Raw genomic sequence first — 21,623 nt, 5'->3', positions numbered from 1 at the left:
CATTAACTTAGAGCCCATTTTAGTCTAGGTAGTGAGAGTTTTGGGCCTATTGAGAACCCTTGTCCTCAGGGGGCAAAATGAATGTTATCGAAATGAATGTGCGCTTCCCTGAATATAGGGTATCCCGAAAGGTCTCCCAGTTTTGTTTCAGAAATATTATCAAAATGTTCAAAATATTGCTCTGAGGACTGTGTATAAATCGCTTAGTTTCTCTGCCTCAGTGCCCCATCTGTACAAGGGGGATCTACCTACCAGGGGACCAGGGAGGATAAACACATTGCAGACTGGGAGGTGCTCAGATACTGTGGTAATGGGGGCTGTACCTTAGACCCGGAAAGAGGCATCTGAGGCACCCCTTCCTCCAGCCACAGGGTGGGGCACTAACCCCTAGCTCTGCCCTAACCCTTTTCCAGTTGTGGATCTCGAGGCAGCTCCAGAGGGGTCAGTATCATCAGCCCTGAGTTGCAGAAGGGGAAACTGAGGCACAGAGCGGGCAGGCGGTTTACCCAAGCCGGCCAGTGGCAGAGCTGGGACCAGAAGTCTAGGGTGTGGAGTCCCGGCTGAGGGCACCGTGCACTAGCCCGCAATGCCCCCCATGATCCCATGCTGGTGGGGCAGGAGGGCTGACACCTGACACACCCCGTCCACATAGGAGGGACACGGGGGGGCTCCCTCCTCAGGATGGGGTTGGGCTGGAGCTAATGGGAGGGGCCAATAGCCCCCCGGGGGGTGGGGGGGCGTGGAAGACATTTGCCTCCACCTCAGCGGCGCCGCCGCCTGGCGGCAGCCGCCAGTGCCCCGCCCCGGGGGCGGAGCCAAATATAAAGTCCCGCCCCCCGGGCGCCCCATCTTCCCACCCCTATTCGAGAGGGCAGATGTCATCGCGCGTCCCCTCCTCCGATTGGCCGGCGAGGTCAGGCGTCTGGCGTGGCTACGCAGCGCGTCGCCGTGGGGGATGTGAGGGGGAGCTGCGAGGTCAGAGACACAAGATGGCGTCACCCCGTCGCGGCTCTGGAGGTGGAGACGCCGCTCGGGCTTCCTAGGCGAGGGGCGAGGCTGAGCGCTACAACCGGAGCCGTCCGCGGAACCGGGGGCGCTGCTCAGGTGAGTGCGGGGCCCTGGGAAGTTCCGTGTCCCCCCGAGCTTGAGAGGGGAGCCTCTGTTTCCCCCAGCTCGCCTCCTCCGGGGGGAGCCTCCCCCCTTCGATCCTCCGCGGGGAGCCTCTCTCCCCCCCTCCCGCCCGCCTCCCCCCCCCCGATCCTCCGCGGGGAGCCTCTCTCCCCCCCTCCCGCCCGCCTCCCCCCCCCCGATCCTCCGCGGGGAGCCTCTCTTCCTCCCCCCTCCGATTCTCCGCGGGGAGCCTCCCCCCCCCGAGCTTGAGAGGGGAGCCTCTGTTTCCCCCAGCTCGCCTCCTCCGGGGGGAGCCTCCCCCCCCCGATCCTCCGCGGGGAGCCTCTCTCCCCCCCTCCCGCCCGCCCGCCTCCCCCCCCCGATCCTCCGCGGGGAGCCTCTCTTCCCCCCTCCCGCCCGCCTCCCCCGCGGGGAGCCTCTCCCCTTCGATCCTCCGCGGGGAGCCTCTCTTCCCCCTCTCCCGTCCGCCTCCCCCCCCCCCGATCCTGAGAGGGGAGCCTCTCTTCCCCCCTCCCGTCCGCCTCCCCCCCCCCCGATCCTGAGAGGGGAGCCTCTCTTCCCCCTCTCCCGTCCGCCTCCCCCCCCCCATCCTGAGAGGGGAGCCTCTCTTCCCCCCTCCCGTCCGCCTCCCCCCCCGATCCTGAGAGGGGAGCTTCTCTTCCCCCCTCCCGTCCGCCTCCCCCCCCGATCCTGAGAGGGGAGCTTCTCTTCCCCCCTCCCGCCCGCTCCCCCCCCCCCCCGATCCTCTGCGGGGAGCCTCTCTTCCCCCCTCCCGTCCGCCTCCTCAGCGGAGAGCCTCTCTTCCCCCCAGATCGCCTTCCTTCCCTCCCCCCGATCCTGAGATGTTCCGCCCCCCCCCCCCCCCCCATACTGAGCGGGGCGCCTCTGTGCCACCAGATCTCCCTCCCGGCCCCCGATCCTCAGTGGAGAGCCTCTGTTCCCCCCCCCATTCTCCTCCTGCACCCCACATCTCTTCTATATCTAGAGTGCAAGGCCTCTCTTACTCCCCCTGCACGCTGACTCCTTCTCCTTGTCTTGAGCAGGGTCTTGTTAGCCCTCCCATGCAGCCCAGGTTCTCTTTGTGGGGAGCCTCTTTTATTTTTCCTTACTACACCTACCTGTCTATACCAGATGCAGCCCCCTCACGGCTTTAGTGGGGAGTATGAGTTATACACACATCCTCCTATTTCTCTCCCCCCCCCCCCCCATAATGCCGAGGACTGATTTCCCCTCTTGGCAGACAGTGAGGGCCCTGATGGTCCTCTCCTGGGGACGGGAAGGATTTATTTCTTCCTCCCCTGTCGAAGGCACACTTTTGGCTCTCAATGGCTACCACACTTTCCAACTGTGCATGGCTGGGGGGGACCCTTCTCCACTTCCACTCCTTTGTTTTCAAGCCTGCTGCCATTTTCTCTGCCCTGGTCTTCCAGGGTGGACGGCAGGCAGGGACTCACCTTGTTGATCTGTTGGACTCTCCCAGTGCTGACACAGTTGAGTGTAGTCAAGTGAAACTTCCTTTTCCTGAGTCACAGTTGCTTCCCCCAGTGTGAGTTGCTTGCCTAATCACAGGTTTTTCTTTACTCTGCCTGGCAGAAGGCTCTTAATGTCCTTGAGGCACTTCAGCTAAAGGAGGCTGCACTGTAAGGCCGAGAACAGTATTGTCTCCCTCTGTTGTTCAGCTGTGAATTGATGAACGATACCTAGGTGCTGACTGCCACCTTTAAAATCTTTATGGTTATTAGAGCAATTGGGTTAGCTGGCCCGGACCAAGCTCCTAAATGGCAATCTGTGCCCCGGTGAGCTCACAATCTAAGTTTGTAACAAGACATAGCAGGTGGATGGAGCAGACAAATTGGGTGATAGAGAAAAGCAACATTAAAACAGGTGCATGTATTACAAAATAGGCAGTATACCTGGCTTGTCCACTGCTTAGCCGTTTTCAGATGGTAATGGTCTCTAGGCATCATAGCAGAGATGAGTCTTATGGAAGGATTGGAAGGAGGATAAGGTGATAGCTATATGGATTTTGATGGGCATTTTTCCCCTTTTGGAAGGAGTTGAATGGGAGGTGTTGGTGAGAGTGGGGTGATCTGTATTTAAATGTTGTCTTCCATGTCAAATCTTAAGTTTCAGGATTTCTGGAAATTGCTTTTGAAAGTACCGTGTGGTGCACTTATTTATGAAAAACTGTTACCTCACACAAATGCAGGGCCGGCTCTAGGCACCAGCAAAACAAGCTGGTGCTTGGGGCGGCACATTTTTAGGGGCGGTAGGGCCGGCGCCAGAATGCCGCCCCTAAAAATGTGCCCCGGCCGCCCTAGCTCACCTCCGCTGCTGCTGCCACGGCACGCAAAACAGCTGATTCGCGTGCCGCTACTCGCCCTCCCTCCCAGGCTCTCAAACCTGTGAGGGAGGGGGAGATCCCGAGCGGCCGCGGCGCGCGAAACAGCTGTTTCGCGCGCTGCTGCTCCCCCTCCCTCCCAAACTTGAGAGCCTGGGGGGAGGAGGCAGGGCTGGGGATTTGGGGAAGGGGCTGAGTTGAGGCGGGGGTGGGGTAATTAAAGAACGGGGGGGCGGCCAAAATTGTTTTTGCTTTGGGCGGCAAAAATCCTAGAGCCGGCTCTGCACAAATGACAAGTAAACACACAACTAAATACGTTTAATTTTATAGGTCTCCTAAGTGAGGATCTCAGACCATTTATGTCTGCTAACTAAACCTTGCAAAAATCATCCCACATGATAGGTAATGCCCCTTTGGTACAGATGGGTAAACAGACACGGAAGTTAAGACATACAGAGCAACAAAACCTAGTTCTCCTGACTCTCCATCCTGGATTGGGTATAAAAATTGCACCCAAAGTTTAAATGGCATTTCTCTTGTGCTGTATTTCATAGCTAACAAGTGAATATTGCCAAAAGTAAAAAAAAAAAAAAACAAAACTGTCAGGAATCCCAAAGTTGAGGATTTGTTTAAGAGATGTCTAATTAATATAAACATTTGGCAGTGTTTTAAAATTCTAATGGTATTGTTTTTTGTTTGGATGTAAACATTTCTTTGTGATATTTATAATCAGCATTTTGCTGATTCATATGTCCTAAAGTGAAAGTGACTAGAAACAAAAGTGAAAGTGTCCAGACTTAATAACATCTGAACTCAGTGAAACACAAAAAATAAACAAAGGAGAAAATTAAAAGGGTCCTCCCCCGAAATTTCAAGTAATGTTACTAACATAGATAAATAATCTATCAGTTTTCCTTTTAATGGGAGATTAAATTACATTTGATATTTAAATTAAAACTATTAAAAAAAATTGAATTGCATACTGTTAAGGTACTCAAACTTTTTTCCTTAAAAGAAAACTATGATCTTGTAGCTGGAGGGGTAGAAAAATCTTACTGGATTTTTAGAAACTGTGATTGTACCTTTAAAGACCTTGTGGAAGAAGACATAATTAGAGCTTGTCAGGAATAGTTTTCCATAAAAAAACGACAATTCATCAGAACCAGAACTTTTTCTGGGAATGTACTAGTTTCAGCAAAAGTTTTGTTGGGAAAAGTTTTTTAGGTCCACAGTGGAATTTCTGGTCAAACCGAGAGTGAGAAAATGAAGAACAGATAATAGTCCAGTGGTTAGTATACTTACCTGGGATGTGGGAAACCTGGGTTCAAGCTCCTACTCCTATGTATATTTATTTATACAAAGTGGGACGTTTTCAACAGGAGATTGAGACTCATCTGGGATATATGGAAGAATGGCAGAGTGGGGACTTGACCCTTGGTCTCCCATATCCCAGAGAAGTGCCCCAACCACCAGGCCATTGGCTGTTCTGAGGTGGGTCTCTGTTTTGCTCTGTTTTTTTGTGGAGAAACATTTGTTTTGTTCCAAGGAGGAGCAGGAAAAAATTGAAATCTCAAAATCTTCATGGGATGGGAAAACTGTTTTTGGCCCAGCTCTAGTCATACTCATCCAAGATACGGTGCTGAAAGGGCTTGCTGTTAATCCAAGAGGTAGAGTTTGTAGCTGGGAACATAGGAATTACCATACTGGACCAGATCCAAGTCCCTCTAGTCTAGTATCCTGTCCACCAGATAATTTAGAGGCAGGTGCAAGAACCCGACAGTACGCAGATGGAGTAATCTGCCCCCACAATAGGTCTTATTCTGATCTCTAATGGTTAGAGAATGACTTAAATTCTGAAGCGCAAGGTTAATATATTTCACAAAATTTATCATTAATTATAACTCTTGATAGTCCTATAATATCCAGTCCTCTTTCGAATCTTAAGCTCTTGGCCTGAACAATTTCCTGTGGCAGTGAGTTCCAGAGTCACTTAAACTACACCTGGGGCGGGGGGTAGGGGGAGAAGACATGTTTTGCAGAATAATATTTCCTTATCAGGTTTTAATTCCTCATCTTTTTAATTGAGTTGATTGTTCCTTTGTGCTTTGAGTAGCCTCGGAAGGATTAGATTCTTACTGGTAATTATTGGTAACATCAATTTGTCTGTATGCACATAAACTAATGAAAAATGTTTTTGACCATCAAAATTTACAGATAAAGTAAGAAAAATGGTGCTTGAGAACTTTGATTTAAGGATACTGAGTTTGTATTTTTTTGACATATGATATTGACCGTAGTGTTTTAATAGTTATAAAGTTTTAACTTTTTGGATCTCAGCATCTACTGTCATTGTGTTTTTGTGCAACCCCCTCCATTCTCTGTTTTCCCCCATAGTTTCCTACAACGGTGAACATTTAAATTGATAAAAATAGAAAAGAATGCTTTAAAAATAAGAATCAGTATCTGTCAATTATAATAAAAATCAAATTCTGCCAAGCCTAGTTATGAGACAAGGAGACCAGAGCCTCGCAAATTTCCTTTTCTAGCCCATTCATCATTTTATATACATTTATTGTGTCCTCCCTTTTTCATTGTTTGTTAGGTAAACGGTCCCTGTCTTATGACCTCTTCAGATGAATTTCCATGGCCTTGACCATCGATACTGTTTGACAGGGTCCCTGCCTTAAAGATCTTAGTCTTGTTAAGACACAGACAGAACAATTCAACCCAGTATGTGTGACGTGTTAGAGAATTTCTGAAGGAATCATAATAGAAAAGCTCTGTGAAAAATGTATTTAAGGAGAGATTTGTAGGAAAAGAGGGGGGTTATTTGAGAACAATAAAAGAACTGTTTTGCTGTACAAGAGCTTCTCTGCGTCATGAGAGAACCATTTGGTTTCTCTTCCCTTTTGCTTTATATTTACCTATCCCTGATGCCCTAGAAAGGAAAAACCATTGGTTTTACGGAGCATGCTCTGTAATCTACCTCTGGGATTGCAGTTGATTGATACAAACTTGAGCACACATTACCTCCATGTTAATCACCGAGGTGGCTAATCCTCTATGGTATGTTGCATTGCTTAGCGCCAAGGTCCTTTGATATGGTCTGAGTATGCAGTGTTTGAGTCTGTAGTAAAAAGAACCAGGAGTACTTGTGGAACCATATACACACACACACGAGACCGTGTTATATCAAACTTGCTTTGATCCACTGGAGTGTGCAGCCCCGCCCCCCTGGAGCGCTGCTTTACCGCGTTATATCCAAATTTGTGTTATATCGGGTCGTGTTGTATAGGGGGAGAGGTGTGTGTGTGTGTGTGTGTGTGTGTGTGTGTGTATATATATATACACACACACACACACACACACAGAACATGAAAAAATGGGTGTTGCCATACCAATTCTAATGAGACTAATTGATTAAGGTGGGCTATTCTCATCAAGAGGGGAAAAAAAACTTTTGCAGTGATAATCAGGCTGGCTCATTTCAAACAGTTGACAAGAAGGTGTGAGGAACAGTAGGGGGAAAATTAACATGGGGAAATAGTTTTTAGTTTGTGTAAAGTATCAGAGGGGTAGCCATGTTAGTCTGGATCTGTAAAAAGCGACATAGTCCTATGGCTCCTTATAGACTAACGGATGTATTGGAGCGTAAGCTTTCGTGGTGAATACGCATGTGTCAGACGCAGTGGGTATTTACCCACAAAAGCTTATGCTCCAATACGTCTGTTAGTCTATAAGGTGCCATAGGACTCTTTGTCGCTTAGTTTGTGTAATGACTCATCCACTCCCAGTCTATTCAAGCCTAATTTAATGGTGTCCAGTTCACAAATTAATTCTAGTTCTGCAATTTCTCATTGGAGTCTGTTTTTGAAGGTTTTTTTGTTGAATAATTGCGACTTTTAGGTCTGTAATTGAGTGACCAGGGAGGTTGAATGAAGTTCTCCGACTGGCATTCTTGAGACAAGAGGGTCTGTTCAGAAAAGCCAATGTCAGTTGTTTTTTGCCTCTTTAAAGTAGGAGAGATCAGATTTGAGTTGTTCTAAATCTTTGCTTCTGTTGGGTATTTCCATCAATGCTAGATTATCCGAGAGCCTATTGTCCATGAGCTATGTGAGTTTGAAAGGACTGCCTTGACACTCTGTAAGCTGAGTTGAGTCTGCTGTTTTCCTTAAAGAAGCTGCAGGCTTTATTCAGGATCCTTAAACTTGTGGTATACGTATAAAATACGGGAGTCTTGAAATGCTGTGTTGCATCAGCTGCTTTATGATTAGGGTTAGAACAGAAATTTGTGACTAATGCCTTACATTTTTAGCTGTCCTATCAGCAACTCTGACATCATAGGAGTAATAGTTTAACTGGGAAGATCAATAGCTTAGGAGGATATGAATCGCACCCCTGAAGTTGTGATTGCTTCTGCTGTTAGAAAACAGGCTGAATGTGAACTTTACTTAAAAAGCTACTTGGCTGGTGGTACTGGATAATTCAGAGGCTGGTAATGGGATCAGGAGCTTTTAACTGCTGGTTAAAGTCCAACCTGTGTTTATAGGCACCTGAATTCATTCCATACAATGTTTGCAGTGCTGTAGCCATATTGGTCCCAGGATATTAGAGAGACAAGGTGTGTGAGGTAATATCTTTTATTGGACCAACTTCGGTTGGTGACAGACACAAGCTTTTAAGTTAAACCGTGCTCTTCTTCAAGTCTCTGAAGAAGAGGAGCGTGGTTTAATTTAAGTCTCTGAAGAAGAGCTCTGTGTAGCTCAAAAACTTGTCTCTCTCACCAACAGAAGTAGGTCCATTAAAAACTATTACCTCACCCACCTTGCCTTCCCATACAATGGCTGTCTGGTAGCCTGTGTGAAGTCTGTTTGGTTAAGTCCAGTCTGAATGGACAGATGTACACACACACACCCCATTTCTACAGTTGGCCCTACTTACTGATAATCTCAAGAGGCCACAGATTGAAATGGTCTGCACTTCAGAGTTAGTTTGTTGCAAGGCAGCTTACATCAACCTAATTATGGAAGTGTCTATGCTTAAATTTTGCTTATGCTGGCGTAACTGCCCCACTACGCCTACTTAATAACCCCACCTCCACAAGTAACGTAGAGTCAAGGTCGATATAATTAGGTCAATGCAGTGTCAGTGTAGACGCGCCGTTGCTTAAGTCGACTGTTACTGGCTTTCAGGAGCCATCCCACAATGCTCCACTGTAGCGAGCAAAGACTCACTGGCACGGCGCCTCCTGCTGGTCGTCTTGGGAATTAGCTTTCCAGCGTATGGAGTGCCCTCTGCAGGCCGGTGTCTCGTCTGCCACCAGCCCCGTGTCCCTCCCAGACCCCAGTGCCCTTTACCTCAGGATTCTGCCCCAGCAGTACCCCCACTCTCTGGGTCTCCCCTCCCAGGGGAACCCTCTAAACCCATCTTGCCTCAATGGCTGCTGCCAGTCATCATCTAGCCCCCGCTCACTGGGGCAGACTGCAGTCTGTAATGGCCGCTCATCATTGGTGAGGGGTTAGGACCAGCTGCCACTGCCTAAGCCCGGGCTGCAACCTCTGCACCCCCAGTACCTGTTTTGGCCTTTTAGCGAAGCCCACAGCCTGGGGATTTACCAGTCTGGAGCTCCCCAGCCCTGCTCCGTTCCATGTACCCTAAGCTCCCAGGCAGCCAGGTCCTTCTCCCTCCAAGACTGGAGAGAGACTCCTCCAGCTTCTGGCCCACAGCCCTTTTATCACGGCCAGCTGGGCTCTAATTGAGCTGGGCACAGCTCTGGCTGCTACTCCAATCAGCCTAGCTTGGCTGTTTTAACCCCTGTTCTCCAGGAGTGGGGGAGTTGACCCACTACACCCACCCTGACAGTACAATCGATACAAGCTCTCGAGGTGAGGATGCGCACCACTGACACATGGAGCTAAGTGTAGATATGCACAAATGATGTAATTACTGTATGCCGACATAAGTTAGATTGACTGGCTTTTGTAGTGTAGCTATGGCCTTAACCTTCTTCCATCCATTCCTGGCTCAGGAAGTGATGCTTCTAGATGTGGAGGCACATTGGCATGGCAGTGCCTATGTTATGCCTGTTCTAGGGACAGAGCACAGGATTCTTAGGCTTTCAGTTTGGCATGTTTCACTGACACTAAACTCCTTAAAATAAAAATATCTTAATAAAATCTTAGATTTCTTGTTAAGCACCATGTAAAAGAATCCTATATATGACTTGGGATTTAGGTTTCCTTTCACTCTATCAGAACAACTGGGTGCTACCTGGATATCATGAATTTTGTTGTCATGCACTACATTATAGTTCTGTACAAAGGCGAACTGAAATGGAAGTATAGTTTAGTATAATATGTACAGTTTAGTAGAGATGGGAATTTGTGAGAATGAGAAAATGACCTTTAATGAAACACATTGAGTTGATTTGTGTGGAAAATGGATCCAATTGTGCTGTGCTTATGCAACCTAGGAAAAGAGTATCTGGCATCTTAGTTTCTAATTAAGCATTAGAGCACTGACTTTGAACCTGGGTCTCCCACATCCTGCTCCCTGCTCTGCTGTGGACTTCCTGTGTGCCCTGGGCAAATTATCTAGCCTCTTTGTACTTCAGTTCCCAATCTGTAAAATGGGCATAATAATGCTTCCCTACCTCACAGGGGTGTTGGGAGGATAAATACATTAAAGACTGTGAAGTGCTTTGAGATCTACTGATGAAAAGTGCTATATAAGAAATAGACATTACTATTATTCATTATTACTAAACAAAAATACAGTAGGGCCTCAGTTACAAACACCTTGGGGATGGAGATTGTTTGTAACTCTGAACATTATGGTTGATCTTTCAAAAGTTTACAACGGAACATTGACTTAATACAGCTTTGAAACTCTACTGTGCAGAAGAAAAATGCTGCTTTCCCTTTATTTGTATTTCAGTAGTTTACATTTAACACAGTACTGCACTGTTGATTGGTTGGTTTGTTTATTTTGGACTCTGCTGCTGCCTGGTTGTGTACTTCCAGTTCCAAATGAGGTGTCTGGTTGACTGGTTAGTTAGTAACTCTGGTGTTCGTAACTCTGAGGTTCTACTGTATAATTAAACATAGAAAAAATTAAATCCCCCATATATCCCTCATGGAAACATCAGTTAAAAGAAGTGTTTAAAAACAAAAAAAAGAGGGGGGGAGGAGGGGAGTGATAGAACCACCCTTTTTTTGTATTCCTTTCTCAGTGGTTACTGTGTCCCTAAAGTTTTGCTTCTCTCCATGATATTTCAGGTTTTTGCATATCATTGTGATGTAAGCTCCTCACAAGACTGGACTTGAGTTACTAATTAACATTATTGACAGGGATACAGCGTAATTGACAGAGAGGAAGCTCTTTGTATTTACAGTTCTGCGGTCATTTTACAAGTAATCACACTGCTGTATTTAAATGGCTCACATACTCTTCTGAGTGAAGCTCTTTTTATTCTGACTTAGCAGGTGAATGTCTGGAAAGAGATTTTTTTGTATAAAGCTTTTTTGTCCTGAGTGAATTGCGGAATCATGAGACTAGGGAAGTAGACACAGAACTATCTTTTTCTGGAATGGATCTTTGTAAAACAGTCATGGGCCCGGAAATAGCTGACAAGAGCAACTCACTGTATTCAGTCTCTTTATTTCGGGGCTTGCCACCTCCTAGTCTTCCAGTACTTAGAACCTGACAAACAATCTGCTCACATGAGTCACTAAACTGTCAGATGGGAACAACTGAATCACTACATTTGGATGGTGTCCTAGGACAGGTGAGGCTCCAATTCACTTAGCTATCCTGTACCCCAAAGCTTCCTCCTTGGGTGTAGGAGATGGGTTGACACTTGCATCATGTTGATTACCTTCTTGATTGTTATTGCAAACATTTATCGTGTGCTCTGGCACTGATGATTATGAACAGTTAAACTGATTTTTATGTTCGGAAGAGAAGAGGTCAGAGGTTTCTGTTAATTTATAACTATACTGCTCTTAATTTTTGCTTTAGTCCTAGCTAAGTGATATTACAAAGTGGTAACTCGAAGTGTAGTGTGGGCACAGACTTCCAATGTATGTAGTATCTTCCATCTGAAGATCCCAAACTTGACAAATAGTACTGACTGTAGCCTTGTGACCCTGGGACGTATTATCTCCATTTTAAAGACAGGGTAAATGGAGGTAGTGCGAGATTGCAAAGCTGGGAGTGCTCAGATACCACACTCACTGTGGTGTAAATATTTAGATAGTTGTGAGTTGCCCATGGTGACACACTGAGACAAGAGCTGCATAAAGAATGGAGAAATGCTCCTGCCCATTCTAACCAATGGAGATGCTGCTTCTCCACTTAGATGAGCTGCCTTCTCTCAGGGTACACCCTCTGCTGCCAAAAAAATACCCCTTGGCAGCGAGTCTGGAGAGCTGACTTGGACTTGCACTATGGGGCTAAAGATAGCAGCTTAGCTGTTCCCACTGAGGCTGGAGCCCATGGTTTGAACCTGGTGAGGGGGCTGGAGCCCAGCTTCCAGCCCTAGCAGAAACATTTGCACTGTTGCTTTTAGCCCTGTAGCACGAGCGGAAGTCAGTTGACCTGAGCTCAGACTTGGTGCCACCGGTTCTTTTCTGTAGTATAGACATACCCTTGCTCTGTAACTTCCCTTTCTTTGCACTGAGCTTCCGCATCACAGTGTACAGATTCTGAACATTTTATTTCCTTTCAGGAGGTGCTTGCTGTATTGTGGTATCAGTCCAAAGGAAGACTTCAAATGCACTCTGGAGAAACATTTCATTAATGAAAAGACCTGTGATTTTAATACTGAGGGTGGTGAACTGGGCAGTATTCACGGTAGTAGTGCGAAGGGAACTGGCTGTCTCCTAGTTTCCCTTGGAATTTGGAGCAAAGACAGTTGATCATTCTTATACCTTCATGGAGCCCTGTAGTGCATATTCTTCTGTCTTTTACCCAGACTATTGACACACAAATGTGACACTTTGTTGTCACCAGGTAGCACCGGATTTATTTTCTAAAGTAAGCCGGCTTGGCTCAGACATGCTGGGGAAGGAAGGCGGACTGGAATGGTTCCTAGGTGACGTGGGGAGGGAATCTAGTGTTCAGGGACTTGTCCTATTCTCCCTCACAGCTTTCTGTCTCCTAGAAGAAAGTCCAAGGGTTAGTTTGCCTCACTTCTCCCTTGCAGTAATGACAATCAGCTGAGCACACTGCACTAGGCATGTGAAGTCACTGTCGGTTGGTTTTCCCAGTGGAGCTGTCTACAGACACTGCTGTTGAACAGTCATGGGGCTGTCACAACCAGCAGTTTAACACCAGTCTTGGTTTCATTTTGTAACTGGATTGGGGCTGGTGCAATTGGGTCAGAAGAAGAAGAGGCTACTGGATTTCTTAAGACTTCTCTTACTTATGAAGCTAGTAGCTGTGGTTTGTTATAGCATTGCCTGCCCTAAACATTTCTGTGGTGGCTGCTTTCTTGAAACTGTAGCAGCAACTGTTAATGTGCAGAGAGAAATGCTAGTATGCGCGGTGATGTAGGCAAAAATCAGTGCAGAATTGCCAGCCTGTGTGAAGACAATGGACCAATTTATGAATTGCTGTTCCTTTAACAAAATTTAGTTTCATATCAAAAGGCTGGGAGAATAAACTGGCAATGAATGCTTTCTTAACATAAAAGAGGGAAAAATTGTGTGTTCAGTTGGAAGCAAAGGGCGGAAGGGAAAGATAAACGTGATCTTTACCAGTGTGAGATTAAAGCTGGGAGACTTTCATAAAATGCTCAGTGCAAACGTTGGGCTGGAACTTGGGAGAACTGGAGTCTGTTCTCGGCTCTGCCACTGGCCTGTTGGATCACCTTGGGCAAGTCATTGCACCTTCAGCTTCCTCATCTGTAAAATGGGGATAATGATTCTTCCTTCCTTTGTAAAGCATTTTGACACCTATTGAAGAAAAGGGCAGTATTAGAACTAGGTGCTGCTGTTATTTTTTTATGGGACTGTGGCAAGATAATTCTCTGCTCTGGGATGGTTAAGGAAGTATATGCAACAGTGAAATACCACTTTCTTCTGGAATGGGATATGAAGCTGATGGGTTTATTTAGAAGCAGCTTATTTTCTGGATGTGCTTTTCCTTCCCCCTACTGTCCCCCACTCATGAGTATGAAATTGCCATTTGTCCGGGGAACGCTAATTCATACATTGCGGGGTTGGTCTCAGGTAGACTTGTAATTCTGTGTGTGTCTGTTACCTTCAGTCTCGCATAGTTGCATGTGTTTTTCTGTACATGAATTTAAATCGGATCCATTCTGAGTCAGTTTGGTGACGTGCTGATGTACATTCTACACCTGGTCATCAAGAGGTTTCTTCCATTGCTCTTTCATGTGATTCTGAATGAACAAACAGAAAACTTGGTAGGTGCTTTAAAGAATAGAAATAATTACACTCAGAGCACCACTGTTGGAACATAGACGTTATCAAACAGGATCAAGACCAGGATCCATCTAGTCAGGTATCCAGTCTCTGACAGTGGCTAATATCAGGTACTTCAGAAGAAGGGTGGGGCCTTGTCTGTTATGGAGAGGTCTAAAAAACAAAAACAAACTACCAAAGAAAGGCAATCCATAATGGCCAATCTTGCAATTGTCTGCCTTGGAGGGACACTGCTTCCTAACAGTAGGCAGTTGGTTTACTAATGCCCTGAAGAGCTGGGTTTCATCGCACTCATGAATTTTTCTTAGCTAGTGTAAGTGCAGCAGTTCACATAAACCTCATTGTTTGACTGCAGAATCAGGGCAGTGTTGCCTGTATCTTCCTCTTTCTGGATCCTCAAGATGATGTCATCGGACTTGCTATCTGAGCTGTATTTCTTCTGTTTGCAGAGTGGTCTGTGGTAGGGCTGCATCCTGCTGCAGAACGTGAAAGTAAAGAGATTCTGAAGAATAAATCCCTTTCTGTATTCTGCTGGACTCTCTGCAATTTTTCCACATCCTTTCTGTAGTGGGGGGCCCCAAACTGCCGCACTACTCCAGATGTGGCCTCACCAGTGCCGAATAGAGGGGAATAATCACTTCCCTCGATCTGCTGGCAATGCTCCTACTAATGCAGCCCAATATGCTGTTAGCCTTCTTGGCAACAAGGGCACACTGCTGACTCATATCCAGCTTCTCGTCCACTGTAATCCCCAGGTCCTTTTCTGCAGAACTGCTGCTTAGCCAGTCAGTCCCCAGCCTGTAGCAGTGCACGGGATTCTTCCGTCCTAACTGCAGGACTCTGCACTTGTCCTTGTTGAACCTCATCAGATTTCTTTTAGTCCAATCCTCCAATTTGTCTAGGTCACTCTGGACCCTATCCCTACCCTCCAGCGTATCTACCTCTCCCCCCAGCTTAGTGTCATCTGCAAACTTGCTGAGGGTGCAAGCCATCCCATCATCCAGATCATTAATGAAGATGTTGAACAAAACTGGCCCCAGGACAGACCCCCGGGGCTCTCCGCTTGATACTGGCTGCCAGCTAGACATTGAGCCGTTGATCACTACCCGTTGAGCGCGCCGATCTAACCAGCTTTCTATCCACCTTGTAGTCCATTCATCCAATCGTTTTTTAACTTGCTTATAAGTGTACTGTGGGAGACCGTATCAAAAGCTTTGCTAAAGTCAAGATGTATCACGTCCACCGCTTTCCCCATATCCACAGAGCCAGTTATCTCATCATAGAAGGCAATCAGGTTGGTCAGGCATGACTTGCCCTTGGTGAATCCATGTTGACTGTTCCTGATCACCTTCCTCTCCTCCAAGTGCTTCAAAATGGACTCCTGAGGGAGTCAGTCTACTTTTCTGAAGTCCAGGGTCTGTATTCTGCTGCTCTTCTTCTTTCTTCCTTTTGTCAGGATCCTGAACTCAACCATCTCATGGTCACTGCTGCCCAGGTTGCCACCCACTTCTCCTTCTACTACCAATTCTTTCCTGTTTGTGAGCAGCAGGTCAAGAGGAGCACGGCCCCTAGTTGGTTCCTCCAGCGCTTCCACCTCTCCAACACTCTCCAGAAACTTCCTGGATTGTCTATGCACTGCTGTATTGCTCTCCCAGCAGATGTCAGGGTGATTGAAGTCTCCCATTAGAACCAAGGCCTGTGTTCTGGAAACTTCTGTTAGTTGTCCGAAGAAAGCCTCGTCTACCTCCTCCTCCTGGTCTGGTGGTCTATAGCAGATGCCGACCACGATATCACCCTTTTTGCTCTCACCTCTAAGCTTAACCCAAAGACTCTCAACAGGCTTTTCTCTAGTTTCATACTGGAGCTCTGAGCAATCATAATGTTCTCTTACATACAGTGCAACTCGTCCACCTTTTCTCCCTCGCCTGTCCTTCTTGAACAGTTTATACCCATCCATGACAGTGCTCCAGTCATGTGAGTTACCCCACCAAGTCTCTGTTATTCCAATCACTTCGTAGTTCCTTAACTGTGCCAGGACTTCCAATTCTTCCTGCTTGTTTCCCAGGCTTCTTGCGTTCGTGTACAGGCAGGCACCTAAGATAACTAGTCAATTGCCCTACTTTATCAGTATGAATCAGGAGGCCTCCTCCTTGTGTTTTCTCCTGGTATCCTACTTCCCCACTTACCTCCGGGCTTAGGCCTCCGTCCCCCGGCAGACCTATTTAAAGCCCTCCTCACTAGGTTAGCAAGCCTGCCTGCGTAGATGCTCTTCCCTGTCTTAGTTAGATGGATCCCATGTCTTCCTAGCAATCCTTTTTCCTGGAACAACATCCCATGGTTGAAGAATTCAAAGCCCTCTCTCCGACACCACCTGTGTAACCACGCATTTACCTCCACAATTCAATGGGCCTTTTCTTTCAACATGGGAGATGGACAAGAACATGACTTGTGCTTCAAACTCCTTTACTCTTCTTCCCAGAGCCCGTAGTCGGTAGTGACCTGCTCACAATCGTTCTTGGCAGCATCATTGGTGCCCATGTGGAGAAGTAGGAAGGGGTAGCGGTCCAAGGGCTTGATCAGTCTCTGTAGACACAGTCACATCCTAAATTCTAGTTCCAGGCAAGCAGCACGCTTTGGAGTTCAAAAAAAGAACAGGAGTATTTGTGGCACCTTAGAGACTAACAAATTTATTAGAGCATAAGCTTTCGTGGACTACAGCCCACTGAGTTCAAGCTTCCCCAGCCAGGCAGAAGTGGAGGAGCAGCCCAGGGTTGTTCCCTGGCAACTGAACACTGCATTCCAGAGCTGCTTCCGGTGTCATGCACATCAGCCCCTCAAGTTGTTGGGGGTGGAAGCTGAATCTTTAAATTGACACACCCCCTCTCACTCGCAGCAGGCACCAGTCGTCTCTGGCAGAAGCCCCAAGCCCCACCACCCTGCAGCAGGGCAGAAGCCCTGAGCTTCCTTCCCTCTCCCCCGTCTGGTAGGCATAGGATGGGGCGGGTGGGGGGAGAGAGGATCCGCAAGCCACACTTTACTGTAAAAGAGCCATAGTTTGGCCACCTTTGCTCTATAGATTTTCTTTATAGGACCCATTTCCGGTGTGGCTAAAACAGAATTAGGTGCCCTTTTGCAGCTGATAGGCCCTCAGACATTTAACTGAAGCACCTTTAGAGAAGGGCTACATTTGGTAGGATTTCCTTATGCTTGTCTAGTTCCACAGTAACCAGAATCCTGTAGATTCAGTCCACTGGTTGCAGCTTTCGTTTCCCCTAAATGGTAATAACGGTAACCGATGAGAACGTGCCTGCTTTGTACCCATTGACCCTTGGTTAAATTTTTTAAAAACAGGGTTCCTGTAAACCTGTCTAACACAGTTTGGCCAGCCACTGTGCACTGACCCACACCTAGCTTTCTTCTTCTGTAGATTGTAATTTAAAAAAACCAAAACAAATGCTAAAATAACCCACTGTTCAGCACAGTCTGGACTGGCTGGACAAATTTAGAAACAGATTTAGCTGGCACTGTGTTCAGAGAAGAAACAAGGTTTCTGATTCTGTTTTAGTCCCAGTTGTACACAGGACCATAGGTATACGTTTGGCTTGTCTTTTTAGGTTGTAATTTAGAACTTGTTTTTTGGCTGTACAGTTTCTTTGCTGAGTATTACATGTGGGGAAGAAATGTTTCTGCTGACACCACAGCTCGTTGGACTTGTAAACAGTACCTAAAGTGAGTATTGTTTCCCTTAAGACATAGCAATGGTCACTTCCCCAGGCTGTAATCCATGGCAGAGTTTATATTGAGCGAACACTTACTAGAAGCCCTGCCACAGGAAAGTCAAAATCTCTTCACCTTGCACGTATTTCTGCATAGACTCTTTCCTAAGACCCAGACTTGCCATTCTCTCTTCTCAGCCTGACCACAGGGGTTGTACCAGGACAGATTTTTGGTGTTTTAGGTGCTCGAATACCTGTGATAGGTACAGTTCCTGACACTAAATAGAAAAGAGTGAACTAGCATTGAAACTTAATCAGACTAAGTGAAAAATCATTTGTCTTTGACTATTGGAACAGGTAGTTGACTAAATTAAAATCAAATGGTATTATGGATGAGCTGGTCACAACTCCATAGTATTAAGATTGAATTGAGGCTTGCATCCTAAGCCTTCTTTTTGTCCACTTCAAACTTGACTGGAATAACAAATTTGTTAGCAAATTGGGGTGCTTAATGGAATACAAGATAAAGTTTTTTTTAGGAACCTTAATGTCAGATTCAAGATGTGTATGTTGCTCAACCAAAAATCACATTTTATTCAATGAATTCCATGATTCTTCAGCCCATGTGCTTTTCACAGTAGTAGTACATTTTTGGACCTTCCCGTTTCATACGTTAATATGAGGCATGGTTCAGAAGAGAATAATGTAGGATCCAGTCCCTACTGGGAAAGTTTCCCTGTTAATGTAGCTGTCATCAAGAGATGTCAAGGGCACACTAAATGTGGAGCTTTATTACTGACCTCAGTATCAGTTATGAGCTCCCAGGTGTGTTGAGATTTGGTGGAAATTTTGCAGTTGATTGATCTGTATATTTAAAGTGCTTCAGGGCTGTGTTGCCATGGCTGATAGATCTATGTCTTAGAGCACGGGTAGGCAACCTATGGCACGCGTGCCGAAGGCGGCACACAAGCTGATTTTCAGTGGCACTCACACTGCCCGGGTCCTGGCCACCGGTCCAGGGGGCTCTGCATTTTAATTTAATTTTAAATTAAGCTTCTTAACCATTTTAAAAACCTTATTTAGTTTACATACAACAATATGGGAGGTCTAGGTTGGACATTAGGAAAAAGTTCCTAACTGTCAGGGTGGTTAAACACTGGAACAAATTGCCTAGGGAGGTTGTGGAATCTCCGTCTCTGGAGATATTTAAGAGTAGGTTAGATAAATGTCTATCAGGGATGGTCTAGACAGTATTTGGTCCTGCCATGCGGGCAGGGGACTGGACTCGATGACCTCTCGAGGTCCCTTCCAGTCCTATAATCTATGAATCTGTGAATAGTTTAGTTCTATATTATATTATAGACTTATAGAAAGAGACCTTCTAAAAACGTTAAAATATATTACCGGCACGCGAAACCTTAAATTAGAGTGACTAAATGAAGACTCGGCACACCACTTCTGAAAGGTTGCCGACCCTGTCTAGGAGGGAAATGGTGGGGGCTTCAGTGTATTAGAGTCTGGGATAAAAGTAGCCTTTTGGGGAAATAGGGTGTTGCCAGAAGTTGTACGGGGTGGGTGGAGAAATCATGGTGGTCTAGAGTGGAAGCAGGTGTGTTTGAAAAGCTAAGCAGATGGGGCAGGGAGAGTTGACTTTTTCAGGTGGAAAAGTCAAATACAACCTGCTGTGTGAAGTTCCTATATTTGACATCTCTGTGAAACTGATAGAAACAAGAAGTTCTGCCCTATTGGAAAAGGTTAAGCATGTGATAAAAGGGGAATGCATGTGACTTCAGTATAAATGCAAATGGATGAATTTATAATTCAAATTAAACACTGGCCCTATTATTCTTGGGCAGTTTTATGTCCCATGTATGCGGAGTCTGATTTCACACCGTTATGAAACAGTGACTGATATTTGACCTGCTTAACATAAAGGCTAAAATCTGCTGCATCTCTCTGCAAATTTTTCTGCATTGTTTTTTTTTAGTTAGACAATTTTACTAAACAAAACCAGAATCCAATAAGCATTTACGATTGATAAGACTGACAAAAACACTGGTTAAAAACCATAGCAGCTACTATAAATACAAAAGACCCCAAAGAAGTGACATTAAAAAGAAAAATGCAACTGTTGCTTACAGTTTAGTGAATGTTATTATAGATGAGCTTCTTTCCATGGCATGGAGGGAGTTTGTATAACATCATGGCGTGTTAAACCTCCACTGAACTTGTGATGTTAGTTAACAGTGTCATTTAAATCCCTGATCATCAGCATGTAACCAAAGATCATAACATTTGTTTTTTTCATAAGGTTTAATGTCAAATGAAATAGTTTGAGATACCAGTTCAGAGCTTATCTCTAATAAAAGCAGTGGGATTGGGATTCATTATCCAGAAACTCAGAATTTGCTTCTAGGTAACAGAACAAAAGGTATTAACTAATTCCAAATCATTCCTGTGCCAAACCTTCCAATAACCTCAACTCAACAGGCATAAGGAAATCCTAACTAGCATAGGATTTTTCACTCGCTTTTACTTAGAGTTTATGGATTAGAGAGACAAAATTAGTATTATGGGGCAGTCCCAAAAGCTTTGGGAAAACACTGTGCAGGATCTCCTGTGTGCCTAATATCGGAGTATAAACTTTCTGCCTATCGGGCGTCTCCCCCAATATGCAACAACTAGAGCAGAATTCTAATCACATGCTGAGTTGGTGTCTAGATCTTTGTCACGTGTGCAGAATGACCTAGTATTTTTCAATCAACTTGGCCAGAAGAATAGAATAAAATCAAGTAGTAATTTGTTTCACTTCATCTTAATGTTAGCTCTTCCATATGTGATGGTTAAATAGACCAGAGAAAGTTAGATAGTGCTTTCCTTTTTAAAAATAATTAAATTTTAGGTTAAATTTTAATGTGTTAAGGGGAGAAGCTAATAATGCTGCCTAGAGCCAGGCCCGGTTCAGGAAGACACTCTCAAAACTTCCTGGTTCTCTTCCTCAGTGGTATGGTTCTGTCATGAGACCAACTACAGCTAAACCAGTAAACGAAATCATTTTATAATAGACATTTAGAGCTCTTCATCTGAGGATCTCTGAGCTATTTGGAATTGGTATTGTCCACATTTTACAGATGATCAAACCAAAATAGAAGTTAAACATAACTTGCAAAAAGGACAAAAGAGCATGTTTTCCCCTTTCCTTTTCTAGAACAAGGTAGGCCTGGAAAGCTCTTCAGAAATGATTGTTTTACTTCAGAAATATCAGGGATTTCAAGTCTTATCTTCCCTGGCCGTGCTAGAGGGCTTAGAGGTCCCAGAGATGTATTATGAACTTTTCCCAGCCCTTAATTTAAGAGGTAATGATGGCGGATCTTCTCTTCCAGCTGTTTATAGAATGTATGAATTAAATAGATGCCCAATAAAGTGTAAACAGCCTGAATACATATCCCTTCCCTTCTCAATCAGATTTCACTTGCTTGATATATTATGCTATAAATCGGCCAGCTCCCTGGTTGTCTATAGAGTGTTCTGGGAAGAACAGAATAGATAAGGCTTGCGTTTGTCATGTAAAACGCATTCAGGGAACCATTCTTGTGGTGGCCATAAAGCCCACTAAAGAAGCCAGAAAAGGCATAAGCCCATTTCCCCCCCCTTTTTAGATTAACTGTAAATGACTTGCCCTGGGGAATATAGGGTCAGTGGCAGAAGCGGTAATAGAACATGCACCTCCTCTCAGCCCTATGCTCTGACTCCTGCACTGTGCCCTTCCTGATTTGTTGAGGGTTTGGAAGTCCAGCATGGCTCGACTACTCCATATATCCTATGTGAGGATGTTCTCTGGTGCTACTGATACTCATTATGAATTCCGTTTTGTGTTGTAATGGCCTCGTTTTAAACAGGCTGCTTTTTCTGCTCATGCGCTCCTTCACTGTCCCACTGTTTTTGCTGTCTCGTTCTTCATGCAATTTCCACTGTCATGTCTCCAAAGAT

The 21,623-nt window shown here is 45.6% G+C and overlaps 1 protein-coding gene across 14 annotated transcripts in view; it reads left to right on the top strand.

The window, feature by feature from the left end:
- The first annotated feature begins 785 nt into the window (after window positions 1–785).
- The window catches only part of UBAP1 (ubiquitin associated protein 1), a 99,093-nt gene continuing 78,255 nt past the window's right edge, over window positions 786–21,623 (top strand). For 4 of the 14 annotated variants that reach the window (XM_042850726.2, XM_065549937.1, XM_042850727.2 and 1 more), the window contains exon 1: window positions 928–1,104. The gene's annotated coding sequence lies outside the window, so the exon portion shown is untranslated. Of the gene's footprint in view, window positions 1,105–4,851; window positions 4,964–17,565; window positions 17,647–21,623 lie in introns of all 14 variants that reach the window. The other 10 variants (XM_065549935.1, XM_005296212.3, XM_065549936.1 and 7 more) reach the window with 9 other exon arrangements.

The sequence above is a fragment of the Chrysemys picta genome, chromosome 6 (assembly GCF_011386835.1).
Source record: "Chrysemys picta bellii isolate R12L10 chromosome 6, ASM1138683v2, whole genome shotgun sequence".
Lineage (NCBI taxonomy): Eukaryota > Metazoa > Chordata > Testudines > Emydidae > Chrysemys > Chrysemys picta.
Note: the sequence above shows the minus strand (reverse complement) of the source record. Positions and strands in the feature narration are given on the sequence as shown.